General features: G+C 50.8%; 1 protein-coding gene across 5 annotated transcripts in view; it reads right to left on the bottom strand.

The window, feature by feature from the left end:
- LOC136331771 (saoe class I histocompatibility antigen, A alpha chain-like) overlaps positions 1 to 7457 on the bottom strand; it is a 128128-nt gene that overhangs the window by 16109 nt on the left and 104562 nt on the right. The window lies entirely within an intron of this gene.

Here is a 7457-nt window from a genome sequence, read left to right as displayed (position 1 = left end):
GGGAGACATAACCAGAGACTTTGAGGACACTGATTGGTTCTCTAAAAACTGTTCACCCAATGGGAGTGATCTCTGGGGTCTAATTATGACTATCCAGAAAGTCAACACTGGTTGTGAGAGGGAGAAGTGACCCCTGGCAGATGTGGACTCCCAGACACTCACTTTCTCCTCCAGACTCCGCCCTGGGGCCGAGACCCTGAGAGCCAGGCCTGGGGACCCAGGACTGTGCCCTGATCCCTCCTCCTGCATAGAAAGCTCTTTGTCACCCTGTCTCCCTGAGTCCTGACCCAGGGGCTGTGTGAGGACACCAGGGAGAGACCCCTAGACTGGGCCCCGCCCCTTCCTCTTCTTCTGTTCCCGGAACCCCTCCCCCTGAAATGGACTCCCTGCCTCCCACCCCTTATCTCTCCCCGTGGATTGTTCTAAAACAACACTCACCTCAGGAAACTTGATGTCAGAGAGTGAGCTCGCCCTGGGAATGGAGGTGAAGGGACAGGGTTTCTCTTAACCCTGGGGGAGCTGTGTCTGAAAACACAGGATGGAGATTCTCAGAGACCAGTCTCCCTGTTGTCTGTGAACCCCAGTGGGGAGCACAGTCTTGGGAACCCTGAACATCAGGAAGCTGATCTGTAAGGAAGTGATTTGTCCCCTTGGTCCAGAAATGTGTCTAACCAGCACTGCAGTCAGACTCACAAAGCTCCTTAATTCTACTTCCCACACAGTGTGTCTGTGACTCAGGATTGTTACATTGTGAAGTGTAGGTTACTTCATTCAGTAACCCTGAGTTTGACTGTGAGTCCCCCACGTCCTCAATACAGAGAAGCCCAGGGAAGCCGTGTGTCACTGTGCATTTCAACAGGAGCATGTATGTCCTCAAAGTAACAAGTGCTCAATATGGTCATCTGAATGATGGAGAGAGAGAAGGGAGGTTGGCTGGAGGCATCCCAGACCCAGGGCAGAGTAAGGAAAGTTCAGAGAGGGTGTCAGGGAGCCTGGAGCCTAACTCAGCCTTCAGAGGGTCAATGATCCTGCCTCAGTTTCTCTGCTGTTCTCAACCTTTGTCAGGAAGGAGCCTGTGAGAAGTGAGGTCCCAGAGCAAATGGGGCAGCAGATTAGAGAGCAGAGCAGCGGTCAGTTATGCTCCCTCAGGCTGAGGTCTGGGTGTGCATTCTCACGCTGCCACGTGACCTAGTGGAGGAAAGAATGACAAGAGAGGAAAAGGGAAGAACTGCTGGACCAGCACCTTTACGTAGACGAGAAGGGATGAGGCCTCGAGCACCAGCACAGGGACGGCTCTGGCTGGGAGTGTGGACAGCTCACCTGTGGTGACGTCTCCAAGTAGACAGTGTTGGAAATCTGTAATAATCGTCTTCTTTTTCTTCTTCTTCTTTGACATACACAGAGAGAAAGAGAGGTGAGAAGCATCAAGTTTTTGTTGCGGCACTTTAGTTGTTCATTGATTGCTTTCTCATATGTGCTTTGACCACACGGCTACAGCAGATCAAGTAACCCCTTACTCAAGCCAGTGACCTTGAGTCCAAGCTGGTGAGCTTTGCTCAAACCAGATGAACCGGGACTCAAGCTGGTGACCTTGGGGTCTCAAACCTGGGTCCTCCGTGTCCCAGTCTGACGCTCTATCCACTGCACCACCACCTGGTCAGGCACAGTTGTCTTTTAATGTGCCCAGTTTTCTCAGTGAAGCAGGAAACAAGGTCATTGGCAGTAATGAGATGGGGAAGGAGGGTGGATGTTTGAGCAGAGGATGGGGGAGACTGAGGGAGCCGTGCAGGGACAGGATGATTGAGGGCAGCAGTGTGGACCCCCTTGAGGTCTGGATCATGATGTTAACGTGACAGCATCCATGTGGCTGTGGTGTCTCCAGCCTCCTGTAGCTGCACGGGGCAGGTGCAGGGAGGGCAGAGGTAGAATTTCCGGCTGTGTAGTTTCACAAGCAAGGGTGACAAGGCAAGGGAGACCAAGGGAGGGATTGAAATGCTGTCTCATAGAATTGAAGATGGGTGAGGAGGGAGGAGAGGACATCGAGGGGTGAGGGACGGTGACTAGATGGTAGGATAATAACCTGGGATCCCAGTGGGCTCAAATGATTGTGGGAGGTGATGTAGCACAGGGTGGTCTCCATCCTGGGAAGCAGGCACATTTGTGATGAATGGATTGCTGATATTACATTACACCTGTGATCAAATAATCACACCAGTGTTTCCAGAGCTGAGGCCACCCTGCGGGGTGAGTAGGGAGATGGAGGGCAGAGCGTGGGAAGCATGGCGTGGAGACTGTGGGAGGGCTGGATTATTGGCAATGACAAGTCTGGGGGATGACAAGGGAGGGGGCCCAGGAAGAGCAGAGGAGAAGGTCATGGAGGAGAGGAGCTCAGGGAAGTGAGGAGCCAGGGACTGAGCATCCTCTGCTGTGTGTGTTCTGTCCCTGCTGTAAAGTGACCACAAACCCAGTGGCCTAAACAGCAGCCCTTTATTATCTCATGGTTGTGCAGGTTACACACCCGACATGTCCTCACTGGGGCTCTGGAAGAATCCACTGCCAAGCTCGTTCACTGTGTTGTCTGAACTCAGATTCTTACAGATGTGGGACTGAGTCCCTGTTTCCTTGCTGGGTGTCAGCTGGAGCCACCCTGAGCTCCCAGAGGATGTCTTCAGTCCTGAGACGTGGCCCCCACAGCACACACAATCCTTCCCCCTCGTGGGACCTCTCTGCCTCCCCTCACCCTCATCTCTCCTGCAGCATCTCTGACTCCAGCCAAAGAAACCTCTCTGCTTTTAGGTTTATGTGACGTGATTGGGCCCAGCCAGGTGATCCAGAATGGTCTTTCTGTCCTAAGGTCCTTAAGCTTCATTACATCACCAAGTCCCTTTGCCATGTAAGGAAGCCTGTCCACAGTCTCCAAGGATTCAGGCTGGACATCTTTGGGGACCACTGTTCATCCTTCCATATCTGATTATGTTGAAGTCACTCAAATGAAGGAGGTGGCACTCTGGGGAGGGTGACAATGAGCCAGGAGCTAATAGAAAGAAGTTAATGGCATGGGGGTCCCCAATGATTACCTACAATGAGGGGAGTAGGGGCTCTGATCTGATGATGGATTAGGGGATGTTAGGGAGGAAGGAGGGAAAAGTCAAAGCAGTTGAGAATCAAGGACCCCACCCACCTCTAAACTCAGGGCACAAGGTCTGTGGGAGGGGAGACACCCCCATGGCAGGACTTCAGAGGGAGCCATGTCCTCAGGGAGACCCAGGTCCCTGTCAGAGCTGCAGGTGCAGGAACACCCTGGGAGGACTGTGTGGATTTGGCTGATCCTGGGCTGAGACCTCCGGGGGACACAGTGGGAAGGTTTCAGGAGCTGGGGAGGGGTTGTGAGGGGAGACAGAGTAGGGGTGCACGGAGCCTGTGGAGATGAGCATGCAGGATGTTTGGGGACCAGGGGTGACTGAGACAGACAGGGAAAAATAGAGAGTGAGGTTCATCCTGGTGGATTCAGGACGGATGGTGGTGAGTGTGAGAGAGGGAGGGGGAGGGGCAGGGTCTGGGGCTCTCACTTGGGCTCTGTCGATGGGGATGAGGAGGTTTAGGGTGGTCAGTCTTAGTTCCAGTGTGTAAACCCTTTCTTTACCCCCGATTATGGAGTAGAGTTTTAGAGAAGAGGAGGGTTTTAGAGGATGTGCAAGAGTTCACTCTCAACCCTGAGGAAATGGACTGTGCCTTCACCAGGTCTCAGTGTGATACCTGGTGTTGGAGCTGTGACTTCTGGGGTACCAAGTGCGACCCTGACACAGGGCCCCTTCTGTCCTGGTGACAAAAGGGAAGGCCCACAGGGCTGTACTTTTAGACCTAGAGCCCCCATGTGCATGTTTACACTGGGGAAGGTTATATAGACGTGGAGATGTTGTTCCCAAATAAGAAATTATTTCACTTCAAAATTGCAGTTTAACAAACTGAGAAATACAGAGTGAAAGAAATGTTTCTATTTCTCAGTTTACATGGTGTTACCATCAAGGGGACAGAGAGGGGTGGCCGGGAGGGGTGGACACTCAGAGACGGCACAAGGCCCTGAGCGCTCCTCTTCTCCACGTGAGAGGCTCTGGGGGGATGACACAGAGGACCTTGTGTGACTTTGACACTTCATACTGTTAGGGAATTACAGCTATTTTCTTCAGTGTAATGATGTTGTTTGAAGAAAATGGTTATCTTCAAGAGATAAACACTGAAATATTTAGGGGTGAGTGTTATGATGTTGGCAGGTGATTTTCAAAAATTTTATCAAAAATTATAAAAAAAATTATAGAACTACATTGCATAAAAAATATAGAAAAATGTTAAAGTGATTAAATTTAGCTGTTTCAAAATATTAAAGTGATTAAATCTAGTTGTTTCAAAATTTAGGTATGTTTGAAATATATCACAGTAACTAGGAAAAAGAATTTTAAATAATGATGCATAATGACATGGGAAACAGTCACAACATGCTGTGGAATGAAAATTAGGCTTTAAGCATCTGTGTGAGGATGTCAGTGTCTGTGTGTATCTCTGTGTGTGTGCACGTGTGTGTGACCATGTCGTTGTGTGAGAGCATGTCCGTGTGTGTCTGTTTCTGAGTGCATCCATGTGTGTGTCAATGTGTGTAGAGCGTGTCAGTGTGGTGCACACTCGGTGTGTCAGTGTGCAGCCGTGAGTGTGGCAATCTGAGTGCACTCACTCATTCATTCACTGAACACACAACAACAACGGGGCATTTCAGGGCAGTAGAAATGCAGCTGTGGACATCACATCCCTGTCCCTGTCCTCACAGAGCTTACGGTCTCAGGAAGGGACAGACAGTAACAAATACAGTGTAAAGTGTGCTAGTGACCTGGGTGTGAACAAAAACCCAGCAGCGAGGGGAGAGGGAGGATGAGGTGACCTGGGCAGGGCAGGGAGGCCCCTCAGGAGGACCTGGGGAGACGGTCAGGGAGGGAGGTGCTGCCTGGTGACAGGTCCTCAGCCCAGGGACAGAGCGCGGGCTCCGAGCTGTGAGCACCCTGGGCGCCTGTGAGGGAGGAACACTGGGGACTGGGGTCTGGGCCCCTCACACGGCCACCGCTGTGTCCCTTGGGCCTGGGCTGGAAAGGGTCTTGCAAATGTAACACATTTTGCAAAGGTCACTGCAGACTTTCCAGGAGTTGAAACCGGACGTATCCCTCCCTGCGCAGCCCTGGGCTCCCAGGGGTCCCGCCAGGGATGAGCGCGTGACCGTTTTCCGTGTGTCCTTCCTGAGAGAATCTCACACAAGTGCTGTTACTGTTGCACATGGAGAAGGAGCGCTGTAAACATAGAGCAGAGGAAACGTTTCTTTCCAGTTTCCCGGGAGTCGTGTCCTCATCACGGGGCTGGAGAGCGGGGTCGCAGTGGGCAGGGGGGCACCTCGGAGACGGCGCAGGGCCCCTGAGCGCTGCTCCCCCTCAGTCCCTGCCCGTCCCTGACCCTGACACCTGCGGAGCCCAGGACGCCCGGAAGCCTCTTCACCCCCAGGGAGGCCCAGCGTCAGGTCAGCTGCCCCTGACCCACTGAGGCCCAGACCCTCCCAGCGCGCAGTCAGCGTCTGGGGGGCGCCCCCGTGTGGTCACAGCGCTGAGAATGGAAGACCCGCTCCCCTTTCTGCTGCTCACCATGAGCTTCCAGGGGTCTCCCTCTGCTCCCCGCACAGAACAGGGCCTTGAACACGGAGGGGACCCTTCCGGTGTCGGCTAACAGATATATGAAAAGATGCTCATCTTCTCTAGCTCTGAGAGAAATGCAAATCAAAACTACAATGAGATACCACCTCACACCTGTTAGATTGGCTGTTGTCAACAAGACAGGTAATAAGTGTGGGAGAGGCTGTGGAGAAGAAGGAACCCTCACTCCCTGCTGGTGGGAATGTAGACTGGTACAGCCAGTATGGAAGAAAGGATAGTGGTTATTCAAGAAATTAAGAGTTGAACATATGACCCAGCAATCCCTCTACTGAGTATCTACCCAGAAAAACTCAAAAGATTGGTACACGGAGACACACACACCACCATGTTCATCACAGCATTAATCACAGTGACCAAGATATAGAAACAACCAAAGTGTCCCTTGAGAGAGGACTGGATAAAGAAGATGTGGTCCATATATACACTGGAACACCACTCAGCCATGAGAAATGATGACACATTGCCATTTAGGACAACATGGCTGGACCCTGAGCATATTACACTGAGTGAAATAAGTAAGTCAGAAAAAGCTCAGAACTGGGTGATTTCACAAACAGGTGCGATATAAAATGGAGCCTCATGGAGACAGAGAAAAGTGAAGTGGTTTCCAGGGGAAGAAGGTGGTTGGGGGTTGGTGGAGGAAGGAGACTAAAGAGGAACAAATACTCAGTAATGGAAAATGATCTGACTCTGGGTGATGGGTACACAACATAATCAACAGTTCAAATACAATAGAATTTTCCCTGAAACTTATGTACTCTTATTGATCAATGTGACCCCATTAAATTTGGTTTTCTAAAAAATTTTTAAAAAGATTCTTTGCATTTCACTTTTGTCACTTTAATTGTGACATGTCTTGGTGTCAGCTTCCTTGGGCTCCTCCTGTTTGGGAATCTGTCGTTCTTGGACATCTGTGTCTGTTTCCTTCCCCAAGTTAGGGAAGTTTTCAGTCATTATTTCCTAATACAGGTTTTCAATGCCTTGCTTTCTTTCTTCTTTCGATTCCCCTATGATGCGGATGTTGTTACACTCGATGTCCCAGAGGTCCCTTAAACTCTCCTCATTCTTTAAATATGTGTGTGTGTGTGTGTGTATTCTTTTGTTTATTTTTTTGTTCCTACTTGTTGTTTTCTGGTACTTTCTCTTCCAAATTGCTGATTCAATTATCTGCTTCATCTGATCTGCTGTTGATTCCATCTACCGTGTTCTTCACTTTGACTGGATTCTCTAAGTGGTTACTGTGTCCCTTCTCTCCTTCTCCTCTCTGGTTGAAGTCCTCACTGAGCTCCGTGAGCCCCTCACACCAGTGCTGTGGACTCGCCTCTAGTGGACGCTGGTCTCCATTCTGTTCAGTTCTGTTTCTGCACTTTGGTTTTGCTCCTTCATTTGGCTCCTGTTTCTCTGTCTCCTCATCTCAGCTGCCTCTCTGCCTTTGCTTTTATGTATTAGATGAATCTGCTCTGACTCCCAGTCTTGCCAGGGTGGCCTGATGTAGGAGGTGTCCTGTGGGGCCGTCTCCTGATCCCCTGAGCTGGGTGTTCCACAAATGACCCTTGTAAGGGGTTCCATGTGCCCTGTTGTTGAGCCTTGATTGGTGTTGGCACATCTGTGGGTGGGGTTGACCCTCAGGCTGACTGGCTGTGAGTACTGGCCACAGCCACAGCATAAGAACCGCTCTTTCGGGGCTGACTTAATAAAGTGAGACTCAGCAGA

This window comes from Saccopteryx bilineata, chromosome 1, assembly GCF_036850765.1.
Source record: "Saccopteryx bilineata isolate mSacBil1 chromosome 1, mSacBil1_pri_phased_curated, whole genome shotgun sequence".
Lineage (NCBI taxonomy): Eukaryota > Metazoa > Chordata > Mammalia > Chiroptera > Emballonuridae > Saccopteryx > Saccopteryx bilineata.
Note: the sequence above shows the minus strand (reverse complement) of the source record. Positions and strands in the feature narration are given on the sequence as shown.